This window comes from Silene latifolia, chromosome 1 (assembly GCF_048544455.1).
Source record: "Silene latifolia isolate original U9 population chromosome 1, ASM4854445v1, whole genome shotgun sequence".
NCBI classification, from domain to species: Eukaryota; Viridiplantae; Streptophyta; class Magnoliopsida; order Caryophyllales; family Caryophyllaceae; genus Silene; species Silene latifolia.
Genome location: NC_133526.1, coordinates 185,239,250 through 185,264,652, shown reverse-complemented (window position 1 = coordinate 185,264,652; position 25,403 = coordinate 185,239,250). Strand labels below are relative to the sequence as shown.

Sequence of the window (25,403 nt, the reverse complement as noted above, 5' to 3'; positions counted from 1 at the left end):
TGGGAGGGATTACAATTTCGACAACAAATAAAGCTCGGCGAGTCTACAACTTGTCGAATCTAAGGTGTCGACTAAAACACCTCACATAATAAAACTAGCATAAAACACACAATAACTAGCTAGTACAACATAATAAAAACTCACAACAATAATACAACATAATAATAAAGTGGGTAATGGAGGTCTTCACTCTTCCATTCTGCCCTTGCCTTTTCCCTCGGGGTACATCTTTCCCTTGTTCATCTTGTTGGCCCGCCTAGCATGGATTTCCTCCTCGGAACGGATCTACAACGGCAACGGCCTCCGGTCTAGCACAAGACCCCTTGTTCGACCCGAAACGAGCCAATGCACGGCCCACCACGTTCTTGAGACCCGAGCTTCTCCTCTTTGGTGGTCTCATCACATCCGGGCTAGCTCCATCAACATACTCCTCGAATAAGGCACGGTTGGCCTTGCCAACCTCTCGATACTTCAGGTCGACGACCTCGTCCTTACGTCATTTGGACCTCTCTTCCAAGGACGGAGCTCTTGACCACTTGACATAAGCGGGAGTCACCCATGACGTGACAACGGGGTTTGGTACCTCCCAAAGCGGCCGAGTGGCCCACCATCTTTCGAAGACCTCCACAAGCTCGGAGTTCCGAAAAACATTCTCTTGGACAAGGGTATCTTGAGCGGGCACCTTTTGTTGACGCCCCATTTGCCTCATGAGCCTTTCGGGATAAATGAAGGAAGCAACCTTCAAACCCACCACCATCAAAGAACGAGGACTAACACCCGAAGCGGGCAACCCCGTGAAGGACCTTAAGTGCCACCATGGCACCACCCAACGGATGTGAGGACCACCCTCTTCCGCCAATCTTGCGGCCAAATAAGCCTCGGTAGAAGCAAAACTTGTTGGAATATGTGTCCTCCGACAATAATGTGATCACAATTGTCGATCATGATGATCACATGTTTAAGTCTCATTTTAGAATACATGTGGGATGTAATAATTTTACAGTCAACTGGTCCACACATATCGGTAATGATTGGCTGACTAGAGTTTGACATTACTGTCGTGAGACGGTGGTGATCAGTTGATCCCATTAGGTCATACCTATAGGGAAATACTCTTAATTGATTATTTAATTAATCGTATGCCGATACGAGTTAATTAAATTGCTTAAAATTGACGGATGATTTTGTGAGTATAATTAACGTGTCTTATTGTAATTCGATTATATTAGATACGGTCTAAGTAATTGAATTGTTTTATTACTTAGATAAAATTATTGTTTACGAAACAATTTGGAATTGAAATTGAATGAATAATTTATTATAAATACAAGACGTTGTAATTTATAATTTGATAAACCGTTTTGGTACAAGTAATTACGAATTACTAGTCGATTTTGTAAATGACATATTTTATGAGTATGTTGATTTTTAATATGATAAAAATACATTACAAATTCACATGTCAAGTAACATGTCACATATGTCACAATTGACAAATGACAAAATAAAATGGACCTCCCATTTTATAGATATGTACCGATTTTTGGAGGGAGTTAGTGGAAAAATTGTGTTAATTGTTTTAAGTGGAAAACACAATCATGAAAGCTAACTACTAGCCATGCCACCCTAAGCTTTTGAGAAGAACAAAATTAAAAGGCATTGGGCAACCTACCCAAGGCCTCTTTTTCGGCCAAAACAAAAGAAAGAGAGAAGGTGTTTTCTCTAGGATTTTATTCATTCATTTTTACATAGAATTTCTAGTGTAAGAAATTGCTATGATTTCTCTACATCTTTTGAAACTTTTAGAGAAATAAAAACTACAAAATCTCCTTCTCTTGGACCGAAATATTTCAAGAGTACAAATAAATATTTTGTGTCAAAATTTTAAGTAAGACTAATCCTAATACTAGATCATATTATTTTAATCTTTAAGAAGTATTCCTTGGGTATTCACTTTTGGGAGAGATTCTATACTTGAATCTTTGTTCATCCATTATTTGGAATGCTCAAGAACTAACAAGAAGGAAATCTTGTTGGTGCCCTTTTTATCCGAAAATCATATGGTGAGAAAACGATTTCTTCTCTATATTTACTTATGTTTGCATGCATAATATTTGTATTTAATTTTATGACTAAATTAAAGGTAACATATATGAATATGTTAAATAATGAGATATAGATTTCTAACAAAACTATCCGAGTACAACTTCTTCCTCATGGTAAGGTGACTGAAGGAATAAGAAGAAGAATCAATCATAGGCTCTACCTACCTTAGCCTCTCCAATGGCCACACTTGGAGGATCCTTGGGGACCCAAATTAAGGATCATCTCAACAATAGCCTTCCTTATCCAAAGCTTGGATGATCTCTCCAAGCACCAACCATGATGGATCTCAACCATGCTCCATTTGCTCAATCACATGAATAAGGGTCATGCTACCATAACATTTTGGCCCCTCCTTCTTCAAAACATCAACAAAGAGGTATACATGGACAAGGCAAAGGCCAAGAGCCCTTCTCCTAGCCACCTCCGAAACATTGACATCTAATCGGTTTGAAAAGATGTTGATAAGAGCCAACATATCCACATCATGAGGAGCAAGGAGGAAGTAGACTTGACTCGTCGACAAAACCAACATGGAACGGAATTTCTCCTTGTAGCACAACCGAGTAGGAGGAAGCATCGGAACACAACCCGGCCACCCACCAATGGCTCCAACTTCTTCAGGAAAACGAAAACATGGTGTTTCGAATCCCAAAACCGAGAACAAGCTTAGAGAAATGAGGGTTGCACCTTGACTTGACGGAGCACCAACAATTGACCAACTCCCATGCAAACGAGTTGATACTTTTCGGGAGGCGACAAATCCCGACACCATTGTCGCAACGCATTCTCAAAAGCATCCATGAAATATTTTGTGGAAGAAGAACAAGAAGAGGTTTTGTAGAGATGTTTTTGTGTTTCAGATGATGAAACAATGAAGCGCAAACATCACTATTTATACAAAACGATCAACGCGTTTTTCAGAAAAAGGGGAGGGTTGGCTTCCATCGCCAGGCTGCTCGCGTCTCTTTAGGCCTTCCCCAGGATTCCCGCTTTTGACTTGTCTCTTTCAAGTTGTATTTTCTCCTGACACCTCAAACCTCCCGCCGGGACGCTCGCGCCTCTTCGGGATGATCCAGGACATTTTGTGTTTCCTCACACTCACATTTCCTTGTTTTCGCGTTTTACGAAATCTGACACGGTTTCCATGACGCAGCTTTAAACATACGGATTTTTCTTTCTTTTTTTGAAAGGGGGAAGGGCTAGTCTCCCCGATCCGCGATGGATCGTTTCCATGTCAATCAAAATTCCGATTTTTTTCTCGCTTTTTCACAATTTTCCATCAAAATAAAAATCGAGAATTGATAACACGACATCTGTTTTCCTCAAAATTCAAGCGCTCACAAATTCGAGTCTTGACCTCACAAAAACCAAATCAAATATGCTCGTAATAATATTTTCTAAAAATTCATCCCTGACGGTTTGAGTTTGAAATTTTTCGAGTCACAAATCAATTTCAACAATTTCGATGCAATTTAATTCACGACACGAGTTATTGCTCAATTTTCTAAAGTGACGACTTGTCGCGGAATTTTCAAATATCATATCATTTCAAATTTTAATTTCAAGTCATCTTGGTTAATTTTTGTTTTTCAATCAAATGCTTTTACGTATTTGCATTTATGTATATGTGCCACTTGTTGCCTGTTTTCTACACTAACGATGCAGGAACTGGTGCAAAGCATAAGGAGAATTGACAGCCGACGGCGCTCCTCCGAAACACAACACAAAAAAGCCAAAAATCACAAAATGAGCCACAATCCAAAAACACATATATACAAACCGCCTCACGCAAAATACATCGACACACGTTTGATACGGACAACTGACCGTACAAACAGGATCCAGTACAGACATCTATCATATAGACACTGGCCTAACACAACGAACTGGGGGCTATCCGCCACCTACCGAACTAAGCACTCTCTATCCTCTCAAACAAAAAAGAAAGGGAGCAACATAAGAGACAGAGGAGCAACAACGGAAGCAGAGGTGGTTACCATGACGGTAATACCTCGCTCCTGCTCCACGAAAAAAATGAAGACAGTGTCTGGCAGACTTCAGATGATAAGGAGGCCAAGGACCATGATGCGACGCACCACCCCGGTGCTGACCCCCAATCATCAGCCATCTTGTCTATGAGCCACAACGAAAAGGACAAGTCGGCCACGTCAGCCGCCTCTCCTCCCCTACGAAAGCATCCTCCACCACCACCTCAGCTCCGGCAGCCTTCCCGGTCACTGCAGCCCCTCCAGGATCATCTTCCTCCTCCAAGGCCTCCACGACGGACCCCGTAGGTCCTAAATGGTACCCTGCGATCAAAAGAATAAACAAAAAACATCAGCCAAAATTTCGGCATTATGACGGCGTAAATCGGACAAACCCGGAACAAACAAACAACCTGCAAAGCAAAGCAAGGGCAACCCCGCCTAAATCCAACCAAACAAAACAAAAAACAATTCACAAAAAACGCACAAAAACGACTCGCCCTTCTTTTCAAGCAAAAGACGAGTCAAAACAACAAACAAAAAATGGCACCCCAAGACTCACACAAGGTCCGCCAGCAACCCAAAATACATTCCCAATGCAACGAGGAATTTTTCTACGGCTCAAAAAGGCAATTTATACGCCAATTTGAGCACAAACCGGTCGAAAATTCAAAACCGGCCGCAAAGAGGCAAACGTGATTTTATCACGCCTCAAGGTGGCCTAAACTACCAATAAGGTCCATTTCAAGGCAAACTGACTCAATTCAAGCCCAAACAGGCGCTTATTTTGTCAGACATAAGACCGTCACAAAACGCAAAAATTCCAATTTTGCCCACAATACCCAACAAAGGTCCACAATGGCAAACACGGTCTTTCCAGACTACAATGCAACCTAGTGGGACCCACTATCCAAGCAAATAAACTTGGCATTGTGAGATGATACGGTTTCTCACCTCACTCACGTTTTTCGAGCATGGGGAGCGGGAACGGGGGCCAAAATGCAAACAAAAAGCACCCCTGCACTCCTAAACAGGTATCTAACCTAATGCAATCATCAATTTCACTCGAAATGGGCTCAATCAAAAACGCCCAAATCAATTTTCTAGGGTAAATTTTTTTTTTGCCCTAATTCAATCTATCAAATGATCAACAAACTAAAAAGGATTCAAGAGGAAACACATACCTTGAGATGACATTGATGATATCGGCGCAAATGAAAGCAAGCTAAAGGACCAACAATGGCGTTTTTTGGGTTTTCTTGTGTCGAAAGGTTGAAGATGAGTGAGGATGATATGCAGCCAAACCTCGCGTCTTTTACAGAAAAATAGGGAAGCCTCATTGGTTCGCCAGGTGGCTCGCGCCTAAACCATGCCTCCCCATGCCCTATTCAGCGAATTTTGGGCTTTGGCCCAATTTCCAAATAACAAACTTCAAATTTTCATCGACGACCTTAAGGACCGCCATTTTCTCAAATACAAAAAACAAATAGTGAAAATATAAAATCACTATTTCCTCAAAATTCAAACGAGGACAATCAAAACCGTCAATTTCAAAATAATAGTGAAAATTCAAATTCGCTATTTCTCCAAATTTCAAACGACGACAATTAAAACCGTCACTTCAAACATACTGGTGAAGATTCCAAATTCACTATTTCCCACACATGTCAATAGCGGCACATAAAACGTCACTTCAAACATAATAGTGAAGATTCCAAATTCACTATTTCCTTCAGATGTCAACGACGGCACATAAACCGTCACTCTAAACGTGATAGCAAAATTCAAAATTTGCTATTTCCTTCAAAATTCAGACAGACGGCGGCACATAAACCGTCACTTCAAAAGCAATGAATAGTGAAGATTTCAAATTCACTATTCCTTCAAATGTCAACAAGGGGCTTCCTTGCGGAACCCGCCCTTGTCAAAAACAGTAATAGTGAAAATTCAAATTCACTATTTCCACGGCGGCATCATGAATCCGCTACTTTCAAAACAAGCCCATCTGACGCGGCTATTCTCACGGTCCATTAATCGATCGCATCATGGCTGGCGAGCCTTACAACGCATCGCAGCTGGCGAGCCCGCCTCTTATACGCACCATGGCTGACGAGCCTTACAACGCACCGCGGCTGGCGAGCCCTCCTCATATACGCGCCATGGGTGGCGAGCCTTACTACGCGTCACGGCTGGCGAGCCTTCCTCATATACGCCCCATGGCTGGCGAGCCTTACTACGCATCGCGGCTGGCGAGCCCTCCTCACATACGCACCAGGGCTGGCGAGCCTTTGTCCGCAAACAACCCAAGGACATATCCCGAAGATGCCTTGAATACGACTCCTTACCAGAGCTGGCGAGCCTTTGTACGCAAACGTGCGAGGACATATCCGAAGATGCCTCAGGTATGACTCCCTATTATTGCTGGTGAGCTTTTGTACGTAGTCTAACGGACTTTAAACGACCCGCACAGATAGTTGACAGACTGTAAACTGTTCCCGACGACAGGTCCTTGGCTCGTACCCTCGAGTCACCTTGGCGTCGCCCTTCCCGACGGCAGGTCCTTGGCTCGAATCCTTTCGAGCTGCCTCGACGTCGCTCGGGTCTCCAGGTTGTAATCTTCGATTGACCTGGGGGCTCTACTTTGACTTTCACCCTGTCCAAGCCTCAGTCAAAGTGGGGGCTCTGTAGATACCCAGTATCTGCTCAGACTCCAAAAAACACCCGATGATTATCGGACTATAACATGCTTTGGAATCGCGGCATTTGATCGACAGTTGGTCGGACTAAATCTTTTCGGTAACTTGTCGTTAGGAGCACCTAGACCAAAACACAATTTATAGCTTCACAAAAAACTCTACAATTAGTAAATAGGCAAGTAAAGGTCGGATCCCAAGGTACGGGAATTGAAATGAGATTTCTATTGAAACTGGTGGTGTCTTAGGGGTGTCACAATTTGGGTTGATGTAGAAGGTGTTGGGAAATGTGTCTTCAACAATAGTGCGATCACATGATTTAAATATCATTATTAAATCTCATTTTAAAGAATACAATTGGGAAGTAATATTGTTACTGTCAACTGGTCAACATATATCGGTAATGATTGGCTGACTAGAGTTTGACATTACTGTCGTGTGACGGTGGTGATCAGTTGACCTCCTAGGTCATACCTATAGGGCGATACTCTTAATTGATCATTTAATTAATCGTATAATGTTACGAGTTAATTAAATTACTTGAAAAATTGACGGACGATTTTGGAAGTAAAATTTACGTATCAAATTGAAATATGATTAAATGAGATACGGTCTGAGTAATCAAATTATTACTCGGATGAAATTATTGTTTAAAGAAACAATTGGATTTGAATGAATTATTATAAATGCGATTTATAAACGGTAAAATATTTTGGTACGAGTAATTATGAATTACTAAGTCAATTTTGTATATGACGTATTTTTATTAATACGTTGATTTTTAATATGTTAAAAATACATAAACAATTTATGTTACATATGACATGTGACATATTGACATTTGACAAAATTAATATGGAATCCATATTACAATGTGGACCGAAATATTGGGAAATAATTAACATATTGTGTTAATTTAAATTAGTGGAATTGATCATCATTTCTCTAATATAGGCATGCATACCTATTACCTTTTGTGTAAGAGCACAAAGGCCATGCATAGGCCATTTTCCCTTCCCCTACCCTATTCTCCCTTGGAAAGAACAAGGGTTGTTTTTCCTTTTATTTTATCTTTCACTATATGCATAGTGTGTTAGATAATTTATTCATTCACTCAACATAATTATTTTTAGAGAGATAAAAATAATTCTCTCTTCCTCTCCTCTTCTCTCAACCGGTTTTGAGAGCTAAAATACCAAATATTTTGGTTCAATTTTTCATAAGATTAATATTATACTAGATCAAATAATATTAATTAGATTAAGAGTTAGCCTTGGGTATAAAGCTTGGGGAGAGATCTTAAACTTAGATCTTGTTCATCCATAAGGAAAGCTCAAGAACAAAAGAAAAGGAGATTTCTTTTGTGCCCTATAAAACCGAAACATCTATGTAAGGATATGATTTCTTCTCTTTTGTTATATTGTTTGCATGCATAAAATCTGTTTTAATTTTATGACAAATTAGTTTAGACATATATGAGTATGTTTAAAGTGTATATGAATCTACATTTCCTTCAATCGGTATCAGAGCCACGGTTGTTTGCATGCAAATTGGTTAAAAGTTTTTCCGAGTTATATGAATAACAAATAAAACTTGTAAAATTTGTGTTATTATGATATATCACGAAATAAATACATGCATGTTAATATTTCTGGTCCTAAAGTGTTTTAGGATATTTTGGTTAATTTTTCGGATTTTTATTGTTCATAATTTACAATAATGGCATTTAAATGTGATTTTATGAGTAAAAATGTCATTTTTGGTCTAAAAATAGCTATAGTCGAATTTTCACTTGGTTTTTGGATATGTTGTTACATATATTATTTTGAGATAACCTGTAAATTTTCATAATTTTTGCACTTGTTATGCTCGAAAAATGAATTTTTCATTATTAAATTCGGATTTAAGAGAAAAATAGGTTAATATGAGTTAAATTTTGAATCTGGTCATAGAAAATTTATATGTTGTCACATGCAATTTTACAAGGTGTGTGTAAAATAATTGGCTATAAAGAAGTCTTTTAGCATGATTTATGAATTTTTGAAGAAAAATGACATAAATAGTGACATTATTAGTGAAAATTAATAAAATATAATCTATGACTTAGGAAAAACGTCTAATGTTGCATTTTATTATATTTTACAGATCTAAAGTTGAAAAGTTAATGAAAATAATTTTTCCATGTTCTTATGATTATTTTATTAAATATCGATAAACCGCAACATTGTTTTTCCGGAAAAATTTCGAAATTTTTAACCTAAGATTTTGAACATTATGAGTGTCATGGATTTTTTAAAGAATGTTCATGAATTTTAAATTTCAAATTTTGAATTTATTTGAAATTTTGTGATTTATTTGAAGTTAAATAGCTTATTTTGTAATTTTGGTCCATTTATGAACAAATTTGTAAATAAAAGTTAATTATGGTCAAATTATTAGTGAAGACTATATTTTGAGTCCTAAGTGGTTAGGGTAATTAACTAGTGCATAAATATGAGTTTATGCATATTTGTGATTATAAAATGTTGAAATCACGCAAATCCGTAAAAACCGAGTAATATACGATATTGGCAATTTAAAGGCGATTTAGCATAAATATTGAGCATGTTCATACATATTATAATGCTGCTTTTTTCTTTATGATTGTCATAATTTTAATTTATGTAATTTTGAATTATGTATTTTACTTAGTATGGCCTTAGATTTTAATTGGTATTTCCCGAAATGTATGGGAATATCGATTCGGTTGTATTTTTATTGTGATCTCGTATCACCGTTTTGTAATTTAATAGATTTATTTTATTTTAGTTACAAATGTATAATAGGAATTATGTATTTTATTATGTAATTTTATTCATTCCGGAGTTCCCAAAGACGGATTTCTTCAAGAATGACGATACATAAAGACGGTGTTACCTCGAGATGCGTGCCACAACCGAAGTTCAAGGGACCAATGGAGTTGGTTTTCGAATATGTAATAGTTAAATAGTTTTCTATTTTAGGAAGGCCATACTAGGATTTATTTATCTTTATGCTTGCATTTTATTTTATGTCACATGCATCGCTAAATCGCCATAACTAAACATGCATTGTCATTTTATCGAGTTTATCGACCGTGTCAATTAGAATTATCGTAGTTCACCGCTTTAGTTCACTTAAAACGTGATAGATAATAAATTGACATGACCTCTCGCTAAAACAATCAATTGAGACTTAGCCTTACCAAATAGTAGAAACCATGAAAACCTATTTCGTGAGGGAGTGCACTCGGCCACACCGGGGTACAAACCTTGTTACGTAGGGGAAGTGGGTGATAAATGTTAATCCACCGAATCCATGTTGATGAGGGTTTCATCGGCCACACCGTGCCCAAGTTAATGTGGGTTTGGATCATGGACACATTTATTCGAAATTTGGATTGAACTCAACAAAAGTTTTTCGATAAGGGTTTCATCGGCCACACCGTCCCCTTGTTGAATGTGTTTTGGGCTAAAGATATATGTTAATGTAATATTATCGACCAAGAGTTCTAAAAGTAGAATCGATTAAAGCGTTAATCCACCGAGTTATATTGATAAGGGTTTCATCGGCCACACCGTGCCCAAGTTAATATGAATTTGGATCTTGGAATCATTTATCATAGTTGGGTAGAGGTCACTATGTAAATGCTTTACTTGTTATATACAAGTATTATTAAAACGATAAATGTTAAGTTTTCCACTATTCCGTTTTTTATATTGTTCTATTTCTTTACCACAATTCATATACGATATCATTTCGATTTTGATACAAATCTCCATTAAAACATCGTAACTAAAGACAAAATTTGAATTTTCTTCTAAAACCTAAAATGAACCATTGTTAAGGATCTCTTGTAAAGAGTATAGATTAAAAGTTGTTCATTATCAAACAGGTTTTTGATACTTGACTAACACATCTACTTACAATGGATTATTATTCATATACTTAATTGAATTAAGTACCTTGAAGCGATTTGGTAATTAGTTTTGTCAAGAATTCATAATTGACCAAAATAAACGCAACCACCTCAATGAAAGTGTTATGACTAAAACGAACAAATGAAGAGTGATCTTCGTGAATTCATTTTTGCTTCTCAAAGCAAAGACTCATTGAATTAAGTGGGAGCGTTCTCTTAAACTGTTAAGATGAGGAAGAGGTTCAAGAAGTAAATGGAATTGATACAAGGTAATGTTAAAAGTAAAGTCATTGAGGAATGACGATACTAAACCTATCAATCCCGACCGATAAAGTTTCCATTGTCTTAAATGTTGGACACGAGAATGGAAACTACCCCAAATTTGTGAAGAATTATCCAGTTAGTTGTGGGACATCTAATGGGACCTTCTTCTTTAAATTGTTTATTTGATTAAACATAAAATTTTGCTAGTACTACTTCGTCAATATTAGAAACCAAGGGAGGTTTTCATCATTGTACTTGATACATAGGATGATTAGAATATGACGACTAGCAACAATAATATCGAGAGATAGAGTAATTGTGTACTCAATCTAGTTTTTGGATTTAAAGTTGTACTTAATTATGACTATTAAGTGCATAAACTCTAAATAAGAATATAAACTTGTTAAGATACAAAAAGAGGTTTTCACCTTTGTGACCCTTTACACCATGATTTGATGTATGGCTAGCCCATCATCAAGGTGATTATATTCTAAACCAAACTAGAATGATATGTCATGAAGATGATGTAAGACTCAAATTGGTAACCCAAGATTAAACCTTAAATTTTGGAATGATGAACGCAAAGAGTTATCGAGTACTCTTGAAACCATTAGATTGTTAATGGTATATGCGTATCTTGTATTCAAAGCAAGATGTCTCGTGCCTTTTGGTTAAAAAGGAGATCGAGGTTGTAAATCATCGATCCAAAATAGGTTGATCATTTTCTTTTACCAACGATTTAAGTTGACACTAATATGTTCACTTAATAAGGTAAATAGAGAAATCTTTGAAGAATTTCAAAGAGTTCAAGGAATCACGATTTAAGTCGTGATGGGATTATCAAAGTGAAGACTTTGATATAAGCCAAAGGAAATGTGATATAGTATCACAAGTTAATCTCTCTTAGCATGCATTATGGAATAATGTGTGATTAGATAAGAAATCAAACGCTATTCGATATGGTTTGGATTTCAATCAAGTTACTTTGAGTTACTTGATCCTTTTGGGTATTTTTTCATTTTTGTCTAAATTATTTTTCCACTAAATCGAATCATATGAGATATGAAATGGTAAGGGTACCATGGTTGTAAGTTTTCACAAGAAACAAATGCTCATTTTTCCCTTTCAATTTTCACGAGTACGACGGGTTTGCGGCTCATGAAGCTGTCTTTCTAAAATACAAGTTTATTTTTAGAAGACAGAGTGGGAGAAATTATTCATACAAGAGCCACAAAAAATGTTATGTCGCTTAAAACGTTTTGTGTAAGACGTTGTTTCTTTAAAACCTAGGAGGTTAAATTTGTCACTTGTTAAAGATGATGAATTCATGCTACTTTTAAGAAAGTAAAGAGCTTATAACTTACAAAAGAAATTGTTTGATTCAAATTGATTACTTCTAGAAAGTAATGAACATATGACTTACATAAGAGTGTTTAAGTCACAACTCAATATAAGGCTTAGAGCCATGAAAATCCGAAATAAAAAGGCTTGATTAGTTGCAAAGGGTTTTGCACTAATAAAGAGAGATTTCAAGGTTTGATTGGTTGCAAAGGGTTTTGCACCAATTGAAATGCTTAAGCCTATTTGGATCTTCTTAGGGATTGTGTTTCATTATTATGAAATACATAGCAAGTGAAACTAAAACCCACTTCTTCAATTAGAAACAATGTATTCAATACATGTCTTAAGTTTTGAAGATTCTTGCAATCCTAAGATAATGTGAAACTTAAGAGAGGGTCTTAAGTAGGACATCAATGAGTTGGAATCAACATTTTGGATCATGTGATAAAACATTTCTCGATAAGTCGAGAAGTTGTGTTTATACATGGAGTTTAGTGGGAGTTACGGAAATTTTAATTAGTCCGATATGTGGATGACATATTGATCATTGAGAATGATTTAAGACTTTTGGAGTATTTTAATACATCTTGAATATCCGGATTTATGAAGATAAATCCACATGATATTAGCGTCAGTAAGAAGTCTTATGTTGATAAGATTCATGACTAATTCAATTAAATTGAACATATTTGATTGATTCCATTTGCTTCATTGCTGGATCAATTAAATGAATAATGATGTGTAACACTTCATATACTTTGAGTATGATGAATTGTTTTCAAAATCAAATTTAAGTAATCTTTGCCAAGTACGCCATAAAGATTATCCTTAAGTGCTTGCAGAAGCATTAAGGCTATAATGCAAAGTGTTTATGATGCAATTTTGTGTAAGGGTGTTACACAAGTGACAATTGACAATTGAGGTTGCGCATGGTTTCCGACAAAACCATAATCAAAACACATTAGGATGGTTAAGATACCATTGTGGTTATGATGGTTAAGATACCATTGTGGTTATGATAATTAAGAAGCAGATTTTCTAGAATCGTTCTAGGCAATAAAGAACAATGAGAGATATTTATAACGGAAATTGAGTACACTTGCAATCATGGGATGTGCAAGAAGGAAGAGTCCCGCACACTTTGTGAAAACAAAGTGGGAGCTATTCTTAGGCTAGAGGGCCTATGTCTTGATTGGATCTCGACACGTACTCCGAAAGTTTTGTGATGCAAATGTATACATTACAAAGGAAAACGAGTATGTAGTAAGGTTGAGTAAGGTACAAGAAATTGATAAAACCTACTAACCAAAGCCTTCTCAAAGGCTAAACATGATGAGTCATGTCATTTCAATTGAATTGAAATGAACAACTACGTACAAGATCAAATTAGATTATAGAACATGAAATAGTAATCAGGCATTGACTATTCATGTGTGATAATCGCATTTGTCGTTCGAGTTTTATTTTAAAACTCTTTTATTATACTTTGTTACATCCAAACGGGTTGTAGAGACAATTGAACCCTGTTAAAGTGAACACGGATTAACATTGTATTCGCCCATAGTCACTTGTATGAGGTGACGTCTCGAAGTGACTAGAGTGTGATGCGATTGATGGCAAGTTCAAGTGCCATACAGTCATGTGAGATGACTAGTCGATCACATAGGCAGATGTTAGGAACACCTTGTCGGGCCTTATGACCGCTTATAGAGTTCTGGCAAATTTATATAGCCTGGTCGTGGCGAGAGCTGCTATAGTATTCTAATGAGTCGATTCTTTTGACTAAAGACTATTCACCTAAGATGGCACGATTTGATTAACTTTGATTTGTGTTACTACGACCTTCGTAAATGGGGTCAAATGGGCATATTTTGGGTTATGATGGCTGTGGCTAGTCGAAGGGAATGAGTGCGATAGGAATTGTCCATCCCCTTGTCAGGGTTATAACAATATCTCAGGGCCACTCGAGGAGTAATGAACTGTAAATGCGTGGCCACGCTCGGAAGGTATCCAGAGTGGATAAATCCGGTCAATCAGTTATTCTCCAGATCGAGGAAACCACTCTCGATATGATCACTTGCAAGTACGACCCGAAAGACACCTTGCATTGAGTGGGAGATAGTAATAGGACAAGAGAATTGGTGACGCACACTTGTCGAGGACAAGTGGGAGATTGTTGGGAAATGTGTCTTCAACAATAGTGCGATCACATGATTTAAATATCATTATTAAATCTCATTTTAATGAATACAATTGGGAAGTAATATTGTTACTGTCAACTGGTCAACATATATCGGTAATGATTGGCTGACTAGAGTTTGACATTACTGTCGTGTGACGGTGGTGATCAGTTGACCCCCTAGGTCATACCTATAGGGCGATACTCTTAATTGATCATTTAATTAATCGTATAATGTTACGAGTTAATTAAATTACTTGAAAAATTGACGGACGATTTTGGAAGTAAAGTTTACGTATCAAATTGAAATATGATTAAATGAGATACGATGCGAGTAATCAAATTATTACTCGGATGAAATTATTGTTTAAAGAAACAATTGGATTTGAATGAATTATTATAAATGCGATTTATAAACGGTAAAATATTTTGGTACGAGTAATTATGAATTACTAAGTCAATTTTGTATATGACGTATTTTTATTAATACGTTGATTTTTAATATGTTAAAAATACATAAACAATTTATGTTACATATGACATGTGACATATTGACATTTGACAAAATTAATATGGAATCCATATTACAATGTGGACCGAAATATTGGGAAATAATTAACATATTGTGTTAATTTAAATTAGTGGAATTGATCATCATTTCTCTAATATAGGCATGCATACCTATTACCTTTTGTGTAAGAGCACAAAGGCCATGCATAGGCCATTTTCCCTTCCCCTACCCGGTTCTCCCTTGGAAAGAACAAGGGTTGTTTTTCCTTTTTATTTTATCTTTCACTATATGCATAGTGTGTTAGATAATTTATTCATTCACTCAACATAATTATTTTTAGAGAGATAAAAATAATTCTCTCTTCCTCTCCTCTTCTCTCAACCGGTTTTGAGAGCTAAAATACCAAATATTTTGGTTCAATTTTTCATAAGATTAATATTATACTAGATCAAATAATATTAATTAGATTAAGAGTTAGCCTTGGGTATAAAGCTTGGGGAGAGATCTTAAACTTAGATCTTGTTCATCCATAAGGAAAGCTCAAGAACAAAAGAAAAGGAGATTTCTTTTGTGCCCTATAAAACCGAAACATCTATGTAAGGATATGATTTCTTCTCTTTTGTTATATTGTTTGCATGCATAAAATCCGTTTTAATTTTATGACAAATTAGTTTAGACATATATGAGTATGTTTAAAGTGTATATGAATCTACATTTCCTTCAGAAGGTCACTAAACTAAATAGCAATGAAAATAAATAAGCAAGATGAATTGAAAGGGTTGTAAACAATTGATAAAAAGCACTAGGGTATCATGGGGTCATAGGGGATACATGGGAACTGATCATACAAACATGTTCTCAAATTATAAGCAAGCAATTATTGTTGTGATGGATTGAGTTAGGTTATATCTTACAATCCTAGGAAAGTTTGGGTCCCGGAGCCGAATCGATTAGATTGTACAACACCTACAAGTCGACTTAGTCTTCCCTACTCAACAACATGCATGGTCTAATGAGACTCGAGTTGGTTTATATCTTACAAGTCTCATTGAAAAGGTAGATGATCGGTAAAAAATGCAAGGATTCATAGGCTCGCATTTCATCAAACATAACATGTGCATGAGTTGAGATCAAAACAAGCAAGCAAATAAACCATGAAAGCACATTAATTTAAGCATGAATCATTCCCCATGTTGGTTTCCCCTAATTACCCATTAACCCTAGCTATGGAACTACTCACTCATTATCATGTTGAGCATGCTAGCAAGGTTGTCAATCATACCAACAAAGTAAAACATGATGAACAAAAGAAAGTAATTAGCAATAATTAAAAAGGGATTAAAAGAATTATACCTACTAATGATTCCAATAATAAAGCAAAGAATAAAAGAAGTACTTGATGCTTGATTGAGAGGTTGTCAATCTCCCAATAATAACCCAAATAATCTTCAATTACCCAAAATAAAGGATGAACAAAAGAGAGATTAAGGAAATAAAACTTGTATTAAAACTTGATTAATTGTTGATTACCAAACTAAAAAGAGATTTGATTGATATTAACTACTCTAAGAATTGATAAGAAGAACATGCTCTTCCAATTAGACTAATGGGGTATTTATAGTGGAAATTAGGTGGATGTATTAGGGTTAACTAAGGGCTTAAATGACGATTAAGTCCCTACTTAAGGAAACGCCGGTATTTTCTGAAGGATGGGCATCTTTCTTGAAGCTTGAAGAAACGAATTTGCACTGTCTTGGAATTCGTGCGTCTTAGGCTCGGGACGGCCGGATTCTATTGTCTCTGCCCGGGCGTCTTTGGGAAAAGACGGGCTTCTTCTGGTAGCTGTTGCCCGGGCGTCTTGTATGGAAGACGCACAGATTGTGGTGTCTTTGGGACGGCGTCTTGGGACAATCCGCACGGATTCTTTGCTCGCCGACTTGTTTCTTCTTCTTTTCTTCCCTTTTCTTCATAAAATCCTTGGGGATGCAAGGATCTTTCCTCATCATTGCCCATCTACTATAATATGTAGAAAGGCCTTCTAATCTTGTCGCTCCTTGATGCTTGGTCATTGAATTCAATCCATTTAGTCTCATTTTGACATGAAAATGCAAGGCTTGCACTCCTTTCCTACCAAGGACACAAAACCTCAAAGAATATGCAAAACAAAGAACTAAAGACAATAAATGACCCAAATATGTACTAAAAAGCATGGGAACAAGGCTAATTCGGGGACTAAATATGCTCTAATTATGGTCACATCAAATATCCCCAAACCGAACCTTTGCTCGTCCCGAGTAAAGAGGTGACAAAGACTAGGACCATTATTTAAACTAACCTAATAACATAGCCGATATGAGACAATTAGCGGGTCTCACTCCACCCCTTCAACTCACAACAAGACAACCATGAGGTAGGATGCCTTCTTGCAAGGCAAGGTGGGTCTTGCCAAAATGGCGACACATCCAAACATTAAGCACACAAAATCAAATAATGGATGCATCTACAAAATAAATAGCCACTTCCTCATCAAGTGGCGGAGTCAACTAAAAGAGAACAAATTTAAGAGCATATATTCCGTCACAAATACTAGTTCAACAAATCACTAAGGCTAAGAGGATGACACTAAATCACCTCCAAATGGTGTTAAACTAGACTACTTTCGTCCTCAATTTCCAAATACTTTCGTCAAGAGCGATCGGATGGCGTGGAATGATGATCCCCATGACGCTAGTAGCATATGACATGACAAGTCTCGAGTTCTCTACAAAAGTAAAGGTCATGGATCGTCCCAAGCTCGACAAAGTGGCTTGACAAAAAGATTTTTTGGGAATAAAATGCTCAAATCGTTGTAAACAAGGGTGGATATGACTAGCATTCAAAAATTGACCTCTTTCACATTTCAAAAATTAGAGATGAGGTTTATCCCTTCCGTGCTAATGTCCTTTGCTTTCGCCAATCGCTTATTAGGCAACCGGTTAACCTCTAGACAATAGCTTTTCGGGGTGATAGTCACTCTGTCTCTGGGCGGTTGAATTCACAACCGTGTGGGGTCCCAATTCAATGGATCCCTCTCCAAAGCACATCGAAGTGGTACGCCTCCATCAAAACAACTAAAATTCTCAATATTTCAACATTTCATAACATTTGAGGTTTCCTTGGCAATTAAACGTTTCCACATACAAAATCTTTGAAATGAGCACTTTAAATTTATTGATAGAAAGTATTTTTGGGTTGCCATACCACAAGGTCACCTAGACAAGTTAACCAAGTCCACATCGCATCACGGGGTTGGATAGGTGACTCACATGCAAACCCTTGACTAGGCTTTGGGTCATGGGTCGAAAGACACTAGTATGACACAATCTACGGTGTTTTACATCCATTATAGTAGGCGAAGTCTTAAGTTGAAAAAGTATTTGTAATGGCTTAGTTGCTCTTGTCAAAGTTCTCAATTAGGCACTTTTTAAAACATTTCATCTAAATGCAACTATATGCCATGATGCAACTATTATATACATCCTAATGCAAGTGATTCTACCAACTAATATGACATATAAACTAAATGCAAGTCCTAAGTTCACATTGTTATACCGCATCAATCAAAATAAAGCCACATAGTCATTAACATAAAGAGAAAAAAGGAGATTGGAAAGATCATACCATCCGGTCTTCATTATCCTCATGTCTCGGATGTGGCGTAGTCGATCAATGTGAACAAGGATAGAACAAACACAATATATACAATAATATATACTTGACTACACTACAAAGGAAATGAACATGTTTTTGGTTTTTTAATTTTCAAATTTTTATGGTTTTTCGAAATTTTTCAATATTTTTTGGATTTTTGAATAAAAGTTAGATTAGAATTCCCCATCCCCACACTAATATGGGCATTGTCCTCAATGGCCAAAATGATGGGAAATTATGCAAACATGATGCATGATTTCTACACTAAATGCAAGCTACACTAATCTACACTACATGATGCATGGTTTTTGTTTATGACGAAGAGGATAATTTAGATTACCTCCCGTTGTGTATGTATGTACTTCCCCAAACCGAGTTAGACATTATTGCTAATGTCCTAAGGTTGGGTGTAGTTCATGCACACACGATGCAATGCATGAAACTAATTTTGTCATTTTGGATTTTTAAAAGTGGGATCAATAAAATGAGAACACCTCAATGGGGCCGAGGTGTTAGTCCTTTATGGTGCTAGGACTACTACAACAATGATCAAGATTAATAAAATACAACAAAGAGAGAAATAAACAAACCTCAAGAAGGTAGGAGCCTCCAAAGCTTGCTAATCTTCCATCATATCATCACTATCATCATCTTCCTCACTAGAAGTGGACTCATCACCACTTCCCTCTTCACTTTGTTGTTCACCTTGGTCATCATCCTCTTCTCCTTCTTCACTAGCTTCTTCATCAATGTTATCATCAACCTCTTCATCACCGACAACCTCATTATCACCCGGAAACTCACCCCTAGATGCACTCGAAAAGAAGATTTCCCTATCCGCCCAACTAGGCAAAGGACATGAAGGGTCAAGTAGTCCTTGCCTAGCTAAGTGAAAGAGGGGTGGATATTAAGCTAAGTAAGCATCTTCCCGATCCTTGAAAGCTTGCTTGTGCATCTCTTGCATAAGAAGAGTCATATAATCTTTGCTTGCTTCAACACCTTCGGGTTTGAACTCTTGGTACTTGAAAGGATAGGGTGGTGTGATAATGGAAGAGGAGGGCATTTCAATTTCGCCCTTTAGTTGTCGGATAATGTATTCGGCCTCTTTTGAAAGGGGAAGGAGATAGTTGGTCCGGTGGACACTTAAACGACAAATCTTCGAAGGCAAAGTAAAAGATCTAGCCTCACTTGTGAGCCATCCATACTTGGTGTCAAGAGGGTTATGAGAGACCCACTTGTATTTGTTTATCATAGTTTTAATATCAATGATATGACCACCCTTCTTCGCCACATACTTGCTATCCTTGTTGAAGTTCGGATCAAAGTATTTAGCTAAAATAGTGACTAGACCTCCATTCACAATGACGGTAGTGCCTTGCTTCTCATAATCAACATTTAGCCATCTATCCACTAAAAGCCTTAGAGGGTTGAAAGGCTTGGTGAATTCCCTTCTAATGTTCAAGGCCGACTCAAGAAGAACAAAATCGAGTTTGGTGAAATGGTTGGTGTCTTTTCTTGCAATGATGGTGTTCCCTATGACCTTGTGCCACACTGTAATGCCCGGATGGTGAACTAATAGAGCGCGACTAGCATGAAAGTTCTCAAATTTCCTTCCGGAAATCGCCTCCCAAAGAGGGTCGGGGTCATATTTGCCAACATTCTTGAAATAACTCGGTGAATCACTAAGACCCAAAGCTTTACCCATTTCCTCAAAGGAGATGCGCCTACTAACATTAGCTAGGCGAAACTCGATAGTTTCCATAGTCTCAACCTTGTTGACTTTCAAAGAACTCAAAAATTCTAAGGTAAGGGAGGAGTATGTCAATTCTTTTGTTGTAAACAATTTCTCCAACCCCATGGCTTTAAAGAAGGCTCTAGTTTGCTCAAGGACACCCAACTTATCTAAGGCATCTTCACAAATAAACTTGGTGGATAGAAATGATTTTCTAGCAAACTTAGCAAAAGTGTCCCTATGGGATTTGGAAATGAAAATTGCCTCCGGATAATTCGAAAGTTGAGCAATTTCCGGAGTAGTAGATGTTGTTGCTTCCATGGGAGGTTGTTGTTGTTGCACTTCCAAGTTTGGGTTAGCTACCACCATAGCCAATGCTTTCTTTGCTTGAAGACTCTTTTGTCTTGATGAGAGTGCCTTTGCCTTTGGTGCCTTTGCCTTTGTTGCTTTTGTTGCTCCCTTTGTCTTTGCCATTGATGAATAAACTAAGAAAAGAGCGAAAATATTCAATTTCTAGTGTACCCAAATCAATTTAAAGATTAAAGGCTTTGCCTTTATGAATTCAAAAATCGACTCAAAGGTTGAAGATTTTGTGCTTGGTTTTGATTTTTGTTGAAAGAGGAGTGATTAATTTGTTGTTAAAAGGATGTTTTGATTTGATTTTGGTGAATGTTGTTGAGGAATCTTGTTTTTGTGATGGAGAGGATGAGGGTTTTGGATTTATGGGGTTTATGGGTAGTGTTTTGAATGAAGAAATGAAGAAAAGAATGTGGGAGGGGGTTTATAATAAACCCGAAAAATTTGAAATGCAGAGGGAAGACGGGCGGCTTTCCTTCGGGACGCCCTGATTCTGTCTGGATGGGCTTCAGGAATTCTCGCCTAAAGACGGGCGAATTGCAGCAAAGACGGACGGATTTGAAAATGCGGGACGGGGGTCTTTCAGAGAAGACGGGCGGATTCCTTTCCAGGGATTTTTCTTGTTTTTTCTCAGCCAAAAGACGGGCGTCTTCTCTTTCAGGACGGGCGTCTTTATGAAGACGGGCGGATTCTTTGCACCCAAAAATTTCAAAAATTCAGCTCATGAAGGACGGGCGTCTTCTGCCCAATATGCCTGGATTGCCTGAAGACGGGCGGATTCTCTTGAAACCGCTGGGATTCTACTCATTTTACCCGGATTCAGTTCCATCCGTGTACCTTGCATTTCCCTTGTCATTTTTCATTCTTCAAAATCTCGTGTTCTTCATTGTGGGGGCACTACTAAGGCATGAATAGCCTAGGCAATTGCTATCCCCACACTAAGCTAAAACACTATACATCAATTGAAATTATTAGTTCCTCCCTCACTTCTCTCAAACAAGATAATTATCTTGATCAAGGCATAAAAATCCAAAAATGACAAAAATGCAATACAAGAATTGAAATGCGAGTTAGGGAGTCAGAAATATTTACAAATGGTGGTTTAGGGAGGACTCCACCAAACTCTCATTCTTGATGAGATGTCAAGGGGGCATGTCCAAGGTGTTGTTGATGTTGCTCAACACCTTGAAAAAGTAATCAAAAGCTTGTTCATTGTCGTGATAAGGTTCTTCAATAGATCTTTGCCCTTGTTGTCGGTCTTGATCGATAGCATTACCAATATAGGGATTAAAAATCCCTTCAAACTCATCGTCCCAAAGACCACAAACTTCATCTACTTGATCACTAAAGATCTCTTGAGTTGATAGATACAACTCTCCCATTATCTTGTTTTGGCCAATGAGGCCATCTTCTTCATTGCTTGACTTTGGTGAGCTTTGCAAGCTCTCTTTGTTACAATTCACTTGCTCTTTGAATGGAGCATCTTCAATTTTCTTCCATTGGAGTTCCGACTTCTTCCTATCATCCTTCCGGCTATAATGATCGATCATAAAACATGGTTCATACAAACGGGGAGCTCTCATAGTTTTGTCAAGATTTAAAGTTATACTCTCATCTCCCACTTCTAGAGTGAGCTCTCCATGTTTCACATCAATCACCGCACCCGCGGTGTGTAAGAAAGGTCTTCCTAGAATGATTGGAATGTTGGAATCTTCTTCCATATCAACAATGACAAAGTCCACCGGGATGAAAAATTTCCCAATTCGTACGGGAACATCTTCCCATATCCCTAATGGTGTCTTCGTCGATCTATCGGCCATTTGGAGTGTGATATTGGTGCATTTAAGCTCTCCCATCCCCAACCTTTTACTCACCAAGTACGGCATAACACTCACACTAGCCCCTAGATCACATAAGGCTTTGTTGATCGTGGTGTCGCCAATGGTACACGGTATTGAGAAGCTTCCCGGATCCTTGAGTTTTGGAGGTGAACTCCCTTGAAGTATTGCACTACTCACCTTAGTGAAGGCGATAGTCTCAAGCTTCCGGATCGACTTCTTCTTTGTGAGGATGTCTTTCATGTATTTCGCATAGGCCGGCACGTGATTGATTAATTCCGTGAAAGGAATTGAGACTTCCAAATTATTCACAATTTCCATAAACTTTCCAAGTTGGTCATCAAATTTGGGCTTGGCTTGACGACTTGGAAAAGGAAGTCTAATCACAATGGGCTCCTTCTCCTTGACCTTGTCTTCATTTTTCTTTGAAATTTCTTCTTTTGATGATTCTTCATCTTTGGAGTTTTGCACAATTTCTTCCTTGTCACTAGCTTCCACAACTTCATTCTCAACTTGCTTCTTCGGTGCTTCATACCTTGTACCACTTCTCAAGTGAATGGCACTAACCGTTTCATGTCTTGGGGGATTATTTTGAGGTGGTAATTGCCCCTTTTGTCTGTGTGAGCTTGAAGATGCTAGTTGAGTCAATTGGGTTTCCAACATTTTGGTGTGAGCTAGGATGTTGTTGATGGTGGTTTCCTTTGCTTGACTATCTTTTTGCATTTGAGTGAAAATTTCTTGTTGATTCTTTTGCATTTGAAGGACCGCTTTTTGAACATCAAAACCTTGGTCATTTTATTAATTGTATGGATTTTGATTTTGGTAACCTTGGTTTTGGTTGTAAAAGGGTCTTTGATTTTGGTTTCTCATGGGAGGTGGTGTGTATGTTGTTTTAGGGTTTTGAACATTTTGGCTTTTGTATGAGAGATTTGGATGGAATTTGGTGTTTTCATTGTAATAGTTGGAATAAGGGGTACCACTCTTGTATGCTTGGAAAGCATTCACTTGTTCATTTGTTCCCCTACATTCACTTGAGTCATGTCCCAAAGTTCCACAATTCTCACATATCCCACTTGGGATTGATGAAGATGCCGTCATGGCATTACCATGATGCTTTGGTGATTTTGAGGCTTCTTCGAGTCTAGCCATAGCTTTTTCAAACTTCAAATTGATGGTATCAATGTGAGCACTAAGTTGAGCACCCAATTGAGTAACGGAGTCCACTTCATGATTTCCTCCTCTAGTAGCCTTGCGAGGTCTACTATATTGTGAGTTATGGACCGCCATTTCCTCAATTTTGTTCCAAGTTTGATTGTCATCAACTTCGGTGAACATTCCATTTGATCCCATGTTGAGAATGTTCCTTGAATTTTCATATAGACCGTTCCAAAATTGTTGTACCAAGAACCACTCGCTAAGTCCATGGTGAGGACATGAGCGACAAATTCCTTTGAACCGCTCCCAAGCTTCATACAAATATTCTTCATCCCTTTGCTTAAAACCCGTAATTTGAGCTCTTAGCATGTTAGTATTTTCCGGTGGGTAGAATTTTTTGTAGAAAGCTAGAGCCAACTTCTTCCAAGAATCAATTCCGAGAGTGGCCTTATCAAGGCCCTTCAACCATTGTTTCGCGGTGCCAATTATAGAAAAAGGAAATAAGACCCATCGAATTTCGTCTTGAGTTACACCGGTTTGAGAAATCGCATCACAATAGTCACAAAAGGTCTCCATATGAGAGTGAGGGTCTTCACTAGGCATCCCCCCAAATTGGCTCCTTTCGACTAATTGGATAAATGCGGATTTAGCAATGAAATTTCCGGTCAAATGTTGTGGTGTGGGAGTACCATTGGGTAGGTTCTCCTCGGTGGGTACAGAATGTGATGAAAACTTAGGCATTGTGGGTTGATTTTGTGTTGTATTTTGTGTTGGGTTCTCCTCACCTTCTCTTGCAAAAGGGTTGATGAACTCAATAGTTGGTTGAATATCTACAACCTCACTAATACCTCTCAAATTTCTCCTAGCAAGTCTTCTATTGGTTGTCAAAGTTCTTTCAATTTCACGATCAAAAGGTAACAAATCACCTTGTGACCTTCTAGACATGCAAAATATCAAACAACTCGAAAACAATTAGAACAAACCTTGAGGAGTTTTACTTCCTCAAGGCAAAGAAAGACGCAACTAATAACAATATAAGAAAATCTAAATCAAGATAACACCGTCCCCGGCAACGGCGCCATTTTTGGTCGGACTAAATCTTTTCGGTAACTTGTCGTTAGGAGCACCTAGACCAAAACACAATTTATAGCTTCACAAACAACTCTACAATTAGTAAAGAGCCAAGTAAAGGTCGGATCCCAAGGGACGGGAATTGAAATGAGATTTCTATTGAAACCAGTGGTGTCTTAGGGGTGTCACAATTTGGGTTGATGTAGAAGGTCACTAAACTAAATAGCAATAAAAATAAATAAGCAAGGTGAATTGAAAGGGTTGTAAACAATTGATAAAAAGCACTAGGCTATCATGGGGTCATAGGGGATTCATGGGAATTGATCATACAAACATGTTCTCAAATTATAAGCAAGCAATTATTGTTGTGATGGATTGAGTTGGGTTATATCTTACAATCTTAGGAAAGTTTGGGTCCCGGAGCCGAATCGATTAGATAGTACAACACCTACAAGTCGACTTAGTCTTCCCTACTCAACAACATGAATGGTCTAATGAGACTCGAGTTGGTTTATATCTTACAAGTCTCATTGAAATGGTAGGT

General features: G+C 37.6%; 1 non-coding gene across 1 annotated transcript; it reads left to right on the top strand.

Annotated features, from left to right (window-relative positions):
• The first annotated feature begins 24,050 nt into the window (after positions 1 to 24,050).
• Positions 24,051 to 24,157, top strand: LOC141617992 (small nucleolar RNA R71). The gene has a single exon (XR_012531270.1). It is a non-coding gene; the product is annotated as a small nucleolar RNA R71 (small nucleolar RNA).
• Positions 24,158 to 25,403: the final 1,246 nt, after the last annotated feature.